Here is a 12684-nt window from a genome sequence, read left to right as displayed (position 1 = left end):
ATCTTGTAATAAATAATGTGGAAATTGAGCAAGTTGAGATGACCAAACTGCTTGGCGTAACCCTGGATTGTAAACTGTCATTGTCAAAACATATTGATACAACAGTAGCTAAGATGGGGAGAAGTCTGCCCATAATAAAGGCGCTGCTCTACCTTCTTAAAAGCACTTATCAACAGGCCCTAGTTTAGTCGCACCTGGACTACTGTTCAGTCGTGTGGTCAGGTGCCACAAAAAGGGAACATTTCAATTGGCTCAGAACAGGTCAGCACAGCTGGCCCTTGGATGTACACAGAGAGCTAACATTAATAATATGGATGTCAATCTCTCCTGGCTGAAAGTGGAGGAGAGATTGACTTCATCACTACTTGTATTTGTGAGAGGTATTGACATGTTGAATGCACCGAGCTGAAATACTGGCGCACAGCTCGGACACTCATGCATACCCCACAAGACATGCCACCAAGAGGTCTCTTCACAGTCCCCAATTCCAGAACAGACTATGGGAGGCGCACAGTACTACTTAGAGCCATTACTACATGGAACTCTATTCCACATCAAGTAACTGATGCAAGCAGTAAAATTTTATTTAAAAAACATATAAAAATACACCGTATGGAACAGTGGGGACTGTGAAGCAAAACTAACATTGGCACACACACATGCATACATACACACACACACAATGACATACGCACTATACACATGGATTTTGTATTCTAGATATGTAGTAATGGAGGAGTAGGGGCCTGAGGGCACACAGTGTGTTGTGAAATCTGTAAATGTTTTGTAAAATTATATAACTGCCTTCATTTTGCTGGACCCCAGGAAGAGCAGCTAATGGGGATCCATAATAAATACAAAATACAAACATGGCCACACTATACCAATAGATGCATATCAGCACATAAGCTAATAAGCTTAAATATTCTCATAATACTTCAAAATTCTTCTACTCGTGAACCATAAGACCAAATAACACCAAATGTGGAATGTAAGCCCATGGTACATGTCTTAGTTTAGTTTAAAAAAAGGGATTGGTCAAAAGGTGGCTGAGTTATTGACAAATCAAAAATCTGATTTGAAACCACTGTAAATCCACTCCACAGTAGCTTATGAGCTTGTCATTGCTATCATAGACATCTCTAAGATGAACCACACTGAATTTGGTATTGATATCTCGAAAAACAAGGAAACTATAAACAACTCATTCCTTGCATATGTAATGCCAATGCTCAAAATAATCTTCTCCTCATGAACCATGGTCAGTTTCACTCCATATTTTGTATTTAGACTTATGATTGCACATTTATCTTTATTTCAATTTTTTATTTAACCTTTATTTAATCAGGAAGGCCAGTTGAGAACAAGTTCTCATTTACAACTGTGACCTGGCCAAGATAAAGCAAAGCAGTGCGACACAAACAACAACACAAAGTTACACATGGAATAAACAAATGTACAGTCAATAACACAATAGAGAAAGTCTATATACAGTGTGTGCAAATGGCATGAGGAGGTAAGGCAATAAATAGGCCATAGTAGCGAAGTAATTACAATTTAGCAAATTAACACTGGAGTGATAGATGTGCAGATGATGATGTGCAAGTAGAAATACTGGTGTGCAAAAGAGCAAAAAAGTAAATAGAAACAATATGGGGATGAGGTAGGTAGATTGTGTGATATTTACAGATGGGCTATGTACAGCTGCAGCGATCGGTTAGCTGCTCAGATAGCGGATGCTTAAAGCTATTGAGGGAGATATAAGTCTCCAACATCTGCAATTTTTGCAATTCGTTCCAGTCATTGGCAGCAGAGAACTGGAAGGAAAGGCGGCCAAAGGAGGTGTTGGCTTTGGGGATGACCAGTGAGATATACTTGCTGGAGCGCGTGCTACGTGTGGGTGTTGTTATGGTGACCAGTGAGCTGAGATAAAGCAAAGCTTTACCAAGCAAAGACTTATAGATGACCTGGAGCCAGTGGGTCTGTCAACTAATATGTAGCGAGGGCCAGCCGACGAGAGCATACAGGTCGCAGTGGTGGGTGGTATATGGGGCTTTGGTGACAAAACAGATGGAACTGTGATAGACTGCAATCCAGTTTGCTGAGTAGAGTGTTGGAGGCTATTTTGTAAATGACATCGCCGAAGTCGAGGATCGGTAGGATAGTCAGTTTTACAAGGGTATGTTTGGCAGCGTGAGTGAAGGAGGCTTTGTTGCAAAATAGAAAGCCGATTCTAGATTTAATTTTGGATTGGAGATGTTTAATATGAGTCTGGAAGAAGAGTTAAGATAGATTCTACATGATAGAGTGCTTGCTTTGTTATCAAACTGACCGTGTGTCCTTTCTGGCATCCTGTGAACCCCGTTCATTGCTGCTGCTCGCAGCTATATTTGTAATTGTTATGTATGCATCACCCTTAGTTACAACACAGGACTTCATAACCACATGCTAGAGTTGAGGGAATACATGGTTGCTCCGAGATCAGTAAGTATAAGAGCTTAGCCTACAGCAAAACAACAACAGAAGAAGCAGCAAGCCTTTTCGTTTATGTGGTAATGGACCATGATCAACAATCAAATCTGTCCCCTTGTCTTTTATCCTCCTTTGTTCTTTCATCCAAGAGTCCCTGTTCTGTTATCTTTCCCTCAATCAGTGTCTAAGCCTACAGTGGGAAGCCAGGATTTTACTGTCATTCAGCTCTGTGGCTAGTTGGGTTAAACCAATCCTCTACTAACTAAATCCACAGCTCTGTCACCCCATTCCCACAGACATTAAATACTGTCCCCACTGTCATTCTGTCAAACTGAGTGCACCAACCTCACTCTAGTAATGAATGAAGAAGAACAAGAAATACGGGGGGATATAAAATTACGCCAATGTCCTAAATTTAAAAAATCTTGTAAAAATTATTCAGAAATGACAGCCATAACTATTGCCTGTACTGCACACGTTCCTTCATCCGTGCATGATGCACATGCATGCTGTCACGCCCTGACCTTAGAGAGCCTTTTTATTTCTCTATTTGGTTAGGTCGGGGTGATTTGGGTGGGCATTCTAGTTTTTCTATTTCTTTGTTGGCCGGGTAAGGTTCCCAATCAGAGGCAGCTGTCTATCGTTGTCTCTGATTGGGGATCATACTTAGGCAGCCCTTTTTCCACCTTAGTTTGTGGGATCTTGTTATTGCATAGTTGCTGTCTAGCCCTGAAGAACTTTACGTTCGGTTTTGTATTTTGTCGGAGTTCAGTATTAAATATCATGAACACTTTCCACGCTGCGCTTTGGTCTCATTCATCTAACGACAGACGTGACACATGCACACTGTACTGTACACAACCACACACACCCTGCCATTGTTTTTACTCGATAATGCTCAATTCAGGTATACAGTGCATTCGGAAAATATTCAGACCCCTTCCCATTCCACATTTTGTTCAAAACAAAACAAATGTTATTTGTCATATGCACCGAATACAACAGGTGTAGACCTTACTGTGAAATGCGTACTTACATGCCGTTAACCAACAATGCAGTTTAAAGAAAATAGAGTTAAGAAAATATTTACGAAATAAACTAAAGTATAAAAAATAAATATCAATAACAAGGCTTTATGCAGGGGGTACAGGTTAGTCAAGTTGCGGGGGTACAGGTTAGTTGAGGTAATTTGTACATGTAGGTAGGGGTAAAGTGACTATGCATAGATAATAAACAACGAGTAGCAGCAGTGTAAAAACAGAGGGGGGGGGGCAATGCAAATAGTCCGGGTGGCCCTAAGATGAATTGTTCAGCAGTCTTACGGATTGGGAGTAGAAGCTATTAAGGAGCCTTTTGGACCTATACTTGGCGCTCCGGTACCACTTTCCGTGCGGTACTAGAGAAAACAGTCTATGACTTGGGTGAGTGGAGTCTTTGACAATTCTTTGGACCATCCTCTGACACCAACTACTATACACGTCCTGGATGGCAGGAAGCTTGGCCCCAGTGATGTACTGCGCTGTACGCACTACCCTCTGTAGCGCCTTACGGTCAGATGCCGAGCCAGGCGGTGATGCCTGTAAAGCCTTACGGTCGGATGCCATACCAGGCGGTGATGCAACCGGTCAGGATGCTCTCGATGGTGCAGCTGTAGAACTTCTTGAGGATCTGGGGACCCATGCCAAACCTTTTCAGTCTCCTGAGGAGGAAAAGGCGTTGTCGTGCCCTCTTCACAGCTGTCTTGGTGTGTTTGGATCATGATAGTTTGTTGGTGATGTGGACACCAAGGAACTTGAAACTCTCGACCCACTCGACTACAGCCCTGTCGATGTGAATGGGGGAGTGTTCGGCTTTCCTTTTCCTGTAGTCCATGATCATCTCCTTTGTCTTGCTCACATTGAGGGAGAGGTTGTTGTCCTGGCACCACACTGCCAGGTCTCTGACCTCTTCCCTATAGGCTGTCTCATCGTTGTCAGTGATCAGGCCTACCACTGTTGTGTCATTTGCATACTTAATGACGGTGTTGGAGTCGTAATTGGCCACACAGTCGTGGGTGAACAGGGAGTACAGGAGGGGTCTAAACACGCACCCCTGAGGGGCCCCTGATCAGCGTGGCAGATGTGTTGTTGCCTACCCTTACCACCAGGGTGCGGTCCATCAGGAAGTACAGGATCCAGTTGCAGAGGGAGGTGTTTATTCTCAGGGCCCTTAGCTTAGTGATGAGCTTTGTGGGCACTATGCTGTTGAACGCTGAACTGTAGTCAATGAACAGCATTCTCACATAGGTGTTCCTTTTGTCCAGGTGGGAAACAGCAGTGTGGAGTGAGATTGAGATTGCTTCATCTGTGGATCTGTTGGGGGCAGTATGCGAATCGGAGTGGGTCTAGGGTTTCCGGGATGATGGTGTTAATGTGAGCCATAACCAGCCTTTCAAAGCACTCCATGGCTACCGACGTGGGTGCTACGGGCGGTAGTCATTTAGGCAGGTTACCATCGCTTTCTTGAGCACAGGGACATGTAGGTATTACAGACTCGGTCATGGAGAGTTTGAAAATGTCAGTGAAGACGAATGCTCTGAGTATATGTCCTGGTAATCTGTCTAGTTACGTTACAGTCTTATTCTAACTAAAAAATGTTCCTCATCAATCTACACACAATGACAAAGCAAAAACAGTTCCTTTTTTTTGTTCAAATTTATTGAAAATAAAAAACTTAAATACCTTATTTACATAAGTATTCAGACCCTTTGCTATGAGACTCAAACTTGAGCTCATCCTTGAGATGTTTCTACAAGATGATTGGAGTCCAACTGTGGTAAATTAAATTGATTGGACATGATTTGGAAAGGCACACCCTTGTCTATTTAAGGTCCCACAGTTGAAAATACATGTCAGAGAAAAAACCAATCCATGAGGTCGAAGGAATTGTCCGTAGAGCTCAGAGACAGGATCTGGAGAAGGGTACCAAAACATTTCTGCAGCATTGCAGGTCCCCAAGAACACAGTTGACTCCATCAATCTTAAATGGAAGAAGTTTGGAACCACCAAGACTTTTCCTAGAGCTGGCCGCCCAGCCAAACTGAGCAATCGGGAGAGAAGGGCCTTGGTCAGGGAGGTGACCAAGAACCCGATGGTCACTCTGACAGAGCTCCAGAGTGCCTCTGTGGAGATCGGAGAACTTTCCAGAAGGACAACCATTTCTGCAGCACTCCACCAATCTCCACCAATCAGCCACTGAGGAGTGGCTTCCAGATCCTCAGTAAAAGGCACATGACAGTCTGCTTGGAGTTTGCCAAAATGCACTTAAAGTACTCTCAGACCATGAAAAACAAGATTCTCTGGTCTAATGAAACCAATATTGAACTCTTTGGCCTGAATGCCAAGCGTCACCTCTGAAGGAAACCCGTCACCATCCCTACGGTGAAGCATGGTGGTGGCAGCATCATGCTGTGGGGATGTTTTTCAGCGGCAGGGACTGGGAGACTAGTCAGGATCGAGGGAAAGATAAACGGAGCAAAGTACAGAGAGATCCTGGATGAAAACCTGCTCCAGAGTGCGCAGGACTTCAGACTGGGGCGAAGGTTCGCCTTCCAAAAGGACAATGAAGCACACAGCCAACACAATAGAGCCCGGACTTGAACTTGATCGAAGATCTCAGGGGAGAACTGATAATAGCTGTGCAGTGACGTTCCCTATCCAACCTGACAGAGCTTGAGAGGATCTGCAGAGAAGAATGGGAGAAACTACCCCAAATACAGGTGTGCCAAGCTTGCAGTGTCATACCCAAGAATACTCGAAGCTGTAATTGCTGCCAAAGATGCTTCAACAAAGTATTGAGTAGAAGGTCTGAATACTTATGTAAATGTAATATTTCAGATTATTTTTTAATACTTTTGCAAACATTACTAAAAACCTGCTTTTGCTTTGTCATTTTGGGGTATTGTGTGTAGATTAATGAGGGGGAAAAAACAATTTAATCAATTTTAGAATAAGGTTGTTACGTAACAAAATGTGGAAAAAATCAAGGGATCTGAATACTGTTTGCAATTTCCAAACAATCAGTGTCTGAAATAAGACCATGACCAACCAGGAATATCTGGTGCACTGAAAAATTGGAATAACAGGAGACTGGTGTTTGGGGACAGAAAACCAATTTCAACACATCATTGGCACATTGGCCCAATGCTGTACTCAAGATAGTGTCTGTGACATCAGCAGATGGTACTTGTAAAATTTGAATTAAATCGAATTAGCATAATAATTGTGTTCATCAAAGTCTGTGTGTTTAAGAGAGACTTCTGGGCTGCGTCTCAATCAACTGCTTCCGCCGGTGTCTGTAAAAATGACTGAAGATGAATAGGTTCTTTCCACATCATAAGAGTACGTGTCAATCCACATATTTCTTTATATATATCAATCTGAGCTTTCTATATCTGTCAGATAAAGGATACATACTTCAAAACACTTCCTTTTGATTTATTGTTTGACTATCTGTTTTGCCACGTATGAATGTGTTATTCAATGCGTTTCTAAATATATTTTTCTGACACAGTTGAAGTCGGAAGTTTACATACACCTGAGCCAAACACATTTAAGCTCAGTTTTTCCCAATTCCTGACATTTAACCCTAGTACAAATTCCCTGTCTTAGGTCAGTTAGGATCACCACTTTATTTTAAGAATGTGAAATGTCAGAATAATAGTAGAGAAATATTTCTTTCAGCTTTATTTCTTTCATCCCATTCCCAGTGGGTCAGAAATTTACATACACTCAATTAGTATTTGGTAGCATTGCCTTTAAATTGTTTAACTTGGGTCAAACGTTTCGGGTAGCCTTCCACAAACTTCCCACAATAAGTTGGGTGAATTTTGGCCCATTCCTCCTGACAGAGCTGGTGTAACTGAGTCAGGTTTGTAGGCCTCCTTGCTCGCACACGCTTTTTCAGTTCTGCCCACACATTTTCTATAGGGTTGAGGTCAGGGCTTTGTGATGGCCACTCCAATACCTTGACTTTGTTGTCCTTAAGCCATTTTGCCACAACTTTGGAAGTATGCTTGGGGTCATTGTCCATTTGGAAGACCCATTTGCGACCAAGCTTTAACTTCCTGACTGATGTCTTGAGATGTTGCTTCAATATATCCACAAAATTTTCCTGCCTCATGATGCCATCTATTTTGTGAAGTGCACCAGTCCCTCCTACAGCAAAGCACCCCCACAACATGATGCTGCCACCCCCGTGCTTCACGGTTTGGATGGTGTTCTTCGGCTTGCAAGCCTCTCCCCCTTTTTTCTCCAAGCATAACGATGGTCATTATGGCCAAACAGTTCTATTTCTGTTTCATCAGACCAGAGGACATTTCTCCAAAAAGTACGATCTTTGTCCCCATGTGCAGTTGCAAACCGTAATCTGGCTTTTTTATGGCGGTTTTGGAGCAGTGGCTTCTTCCTTGCTAAGCGGCCTTTCAGGTTATGTCGATATAGGACTCGTTTTATTGTGGATATAGATACTTTTGTACCTTTTTCCTCCAGCATCTTTACAAGGTCCTTTGCTGTTGTTCTGGGATTGATTTGCACTTTCACACCAAAGTACGTTCATCTCTAGGAGACAGAACGTGTCTCCTTCCTAAGCTGTATGACGGCTGCGTGGTCCCATGGTGTTTATACTTGCGAACTATTGTTTGTGCAGATGAACGTGGTACCTTCAGGCGTTTGGAAATTGCTCCCAAAGATGAACCAGACTTGTGGAGGTCTGGTTCATCCTTTTTTCTGAGGTCTTGGCTGATTTCTTTTGATTTTCCCATGATGTCAAGCAAAGAGGCACTGAGTTTGAAGGTAGGTCTTGAAATACATCCACAGGTACACCTCCAATTGACTCAAATCATGTCAATTTGCCTATCAGAAGCTTCTAAAGCCATGACATCATTTTCTGGAATTTTCCAAGCTGTTTAAAGGCACAGTCAACTTAGTGTATGTAAACTTCTGACCAACTGGAATTGTGATACAGTGAATTATAAGTGAAATAATCTGTCTGTAAACAATTGTTGGAAAAATTACTTGTGTACATGCACAAAGTAGATGTCCTGGTGGTTGAAAAAACGAGTTTTAAAGACTCCAACCTAATACCCTGACTACACCGCTTGAGTCGCGTGCGCGAGCGTTGCAAAATAAATTTAGGAATCTATGTTATTCAATTATTGCACCCACACTGCTCGCGCGCGTCACCGAACGTCTGCATTTCCAAGGGCTAAAATAGAAGTCATTCCTATTTCTTACGCAGATCGTGCTGCAAGTCCTGCCTCTCCCATCTCCTCATTGGTTTATAGAAGCAGGTACCCACATGCCATCTCCTCATTGGTTATACCCACGTGGGTGATTGAAAGACGAACTGTTGCCGGTTGTCGTGGTAATATTATGAAAGTTTAGATGCCAATCACCATATAAGTTAAACGATGAAAACGCCTGGAAAGAGGAGAGATGACTAGAAACGATTCGGTTGACCATTTTTATGTGTGGATTAATTGTCGGAGAAGAGGACCTTGTGCATGTCAGGTAAAATAACAACCTAATGTTTATATCCCAGGACAAATTAGCTAGCAACAGCAAGCTAGCTGAATTAGCTAGCAAGTGCAAGCTAACTAGCTAAATTGCCATAAATGTTTAATGCTTATCGACCTGTCCCCAAATTAATGTTATTGGTTCAGAGTTTGTTTTGATATTTTAACCTGCGTGTCGTGATCGCGTTTGGTGTAGGGGGACATAATACAGTTATGCACGATGGCGCACGCTCGCAGCCGGTTTGGGTTCCGTGTAGGTGTATGTAAACTTCCGACTTCAACTGTACCTACAGGGCTCCTAAAATTCAAAATCAAATATCTAAATGGCCCATGGCATTGTATGACCATCTTGCCTGACGAGTCAAACTGAATTCTTCCGCAGCTCTATGTTTGCTACATACTTCAGACTGCCATCGTTGAAATCTTTTGTGATGACGTCAAAATGAGCGGTGTTGTACAAAACAAAGTCATCAGTGATTGGATCATCTCTAACCAATCAGAGTATCAAAGCCAACGACGAATTCTCAAATGCTGTATACCCACCTGTGTTTTAAAAAAGACTAGGCAAGTCAGTTAAGACCAAATTACAATGACGGCCTACACCGGCCAAACCTGGACGACGCTGGGCCAATTGTGGGACTCCCAATCACGGCCGGTTGTGATGCAGCCTGGATTCGAGTGCCTTAGACCGCTGCGCCACTTGGGAGCTCCAAGAAAGGGAAAGGGAAAGGGAAGGGGGATACCTAGTCAGTTGAACAACTGAATCTATTCAACTGAAATGTGTCTTCCGCATTTAACCCAACCCCTCTGAATCAGAGAGGTGCGGGGGGCTGCCTTAATCAACATCCACGTCTTTGGCGCCCGGGGAACAGTGGGTTAACTGCCTTGCTCAGAACAAACCAATGTTGTATTTTCCTTTTCCTTGCTCGCTCTTCTTATTGTATTGTAGACGTTACAACAATAGTGAATGACGCAAGAGGAGACGGCAATCAATATAAAAAACCCTGAACTAAACATACTGACCAAGTAATTTGTAATTAAACATGGCTTTATACATTTAGGCAAGAGATAATCTATAATACTCATGACGTGAGTCATATTCTATCTATGTAATACATAGGAATGTATGACAAATTCTGTAAAAACTCAAGGATCTAAAAATCATACCAAACTTTATGCTGCACACTCTTAGAAAAAAGGGTTCCCATAGGGTTCTTCGGCTGTTCCTATAGGAGAACCCTTTTGGTTTTCAGTTAGAGCCCTTTTTGGTTCCAGGTAGAACCTTTTTGGGTTCCAGGTAGAGCCTTCTATGGAAAGGGTTCTACATGGAATCCAAAAGGGTTCTCCGATGGGGACAGCTGAATAGCCCTTTTAGGTTTCAGATAGCACCTTTTTTTCTAAGAGTGTACGTAGAAGGTGTAGCACACACGAAGCTCTAGACTTTATTTGCGAAGGAGTGAAATACATTTGATTTACAGTACAGACTAATGTACATGGTTAATTAATACCAAGTGGTAACTGGCCGTAACATTGTAGGTGTGGTTGTAGTTTTGCTGTCTGGGTACTGTCATCAAGACAAGTCATCTGCATGCTAAACACACTATATTTCTCATACAGTGTTACTGTGTAATGGGAGATATAATCAGACATATTCAGCTGTAGCATGTTTTTGGCATAGTCATTTTTCCTCATTCCTTTGTCTCATCCATTCCTCTCTTGAAAAAAAAGGTACATAGAGTACATTGCCTTCGGAAAGTATTCATACCCCTTGATTTATTCCACATTATGTTGTGTTACAACCTGAATTCAAAATGGAGCAAACTGATTTGTTTTCTCAGCAATCTACACACAATACTCAATAATGACAAAGTGAAAACATGTTTACAGACATTTTTGCAAATTTATCCCAAATGAAATACAGAATTATCTAATTTACCTAAGTATTCTCACCCCTGAGTCAATACTTTGTAGAAGCACATTTGGCAGTGATTACAGATGTGAGTCTTTCTGGGTAAATCTCTAAGAGTTTTGCACACCTGGATTGTGTAACATTTGCACATGAATATTTTCTGTTAAATTGTCTGGTTATCAGACAACCATTTTCAAGTCTTGCAATAGATTTTCAAGTAGATTTGGGACAAAACTGTAACTCGGCCACTCAGGACCATTCACTGTCTCCTTGGTAAGCAACTCCAGTGTAGATTTGGCCTTGTGTTTTAGGTTATTGTCCTGCTGAAAAGGGAATTCATCCCCCAGTATCTGGTGGAAAGCAGACTGAACCAGGTTTTCCTCTAGGATTTGCCTGCACTTAGCTCCATTCCGTTTCTTTTTATCCTGAAAAACTCCACAGTCCTTAACGATTACAAGCATACCCATAGCATGATGCATCCACCACTATGTTTGAAAATATGGAGAATGGTACTCAGTAATGTGTTGTATTGGATTTGTCCCAAACATAACACTTTGTATATCAGGACAAAAAGTGAATTGCTTTACCACATTGTTTGCAGTATTACTTTAGTGACTTGTTGCTAACAGGATGCATGTTTTGGAATATTTTTATTCTGTACAGGCTTCCTTCTTTTCACTCTGTCAATTAGGTTAGTATTGTGGAGTAACTAACTCTTGAACTGTTTAAAGTAACCAGTGGCCTAATGGTGAACAACTGAGTTAGGAAGGACACCTGTATCTTTGTAGTGACTGGGTGTATTGATACACCATCCAAAGTGAAATTAATAACTTCACCATGTTCAAAGGGATATTCAATGTCTGCTTTTTTATTTTACACATAACAAAACTAAAAACTGTGTGTTGGTCCCATGTTTCATGAGCTGAAATAAAATATCCCAGAAATGTTCCATACGTACAAAAAGCTTATTTCTCTCAAATGTTGTGCACAGATTTGTTTACATCCATGTTAGTGAGCATTTCTCCTTGGCCAAGATAATCCATCCACCTGACAAGTGTGGCATATCAAGAAGCTGATTAAACAGCATGATCATTACTCAAGCGCACCTTGTGCTGGGGACAAAAAAAGGCCACTCTAAAATGTGCAGTTTTGTCACACAACACAATGCCACAGATGTCTCAAGTTTTGTGGGGGTGTGCAATTGGCATGCTGACTTCAGGAATGTCCATCTGAGCTCTTGCCAGAGAATTGAATGTTCATTTCTCTATCATAAACCACCTCCAATGTCCTTTTATAGAATTTGGCAGTGCGTCTAACCGACCTCACAACCACAGACCACGTGTATGGCGTCGTGTGGGTGAAAGGTTTGCTGATGTCAACGTTGTGAACAGAGTGTCTCATGGTGGCGGTGGGGTTATGGTATGGGCTGGCATAAGCTATGGACAATGAATACAATTGCATTTAATCGATGGCAAGTTGAATGCACAGAGATACCGTGATGAGATCCTGAGGCCCACTGTCGTGCCATTCATCAACCTTATGTTGTCCCAGTTATTCCATGGCCTGCATACTCACCAGACATGTCACCCATTGAGCATACTTGGGATGCTCTGGATTGACATATACGACAGCGTGTTCCAGTTCCCGGCAATATCCAGCAACTTCGCACAGCCTTTTAACAAGGCACACCTGTTAATTGAAATGCATTCCAGGTGAATGCATTCCATTCTACCTCATGAAGCTGGTTATG

The 12684-nt window shown here is 42.1% G+C and overlaps 1 protein-coding gene across 1 annotated transcript in view; it reads right to left on the bottom strand.

Annotated features, from left to right (window-relative positions):
* The window catches only part of LOC120022684 (atrial natriuretic peptide receptor 1-like), a 116322-nt gene that overhangs the window by 72537 nt on the left and 31101 nt on the right, over positions 1-12684 (bottom strand). The gene's annotated exons all lie outside the window — the stretch shown is intronic.

This window comes from Salvelinus namaycush, chromosome 27 (assembly GCF_016432855.1).
Source record: "Salvelinus namaycush isolate Seneca chromosome 27, SaNama_1.0, whole genome shotgun sequence".
Taxonomy (NCBI): Eukaryota; Metazoa; Chordata; class Actinopteri; order Salmoniformes; family Salmonidae; genus Salvelinus; species Salvelinus namaycush.
This window is presented reverse-complemented; position numbering and strand designations above follow the sequence as displayed.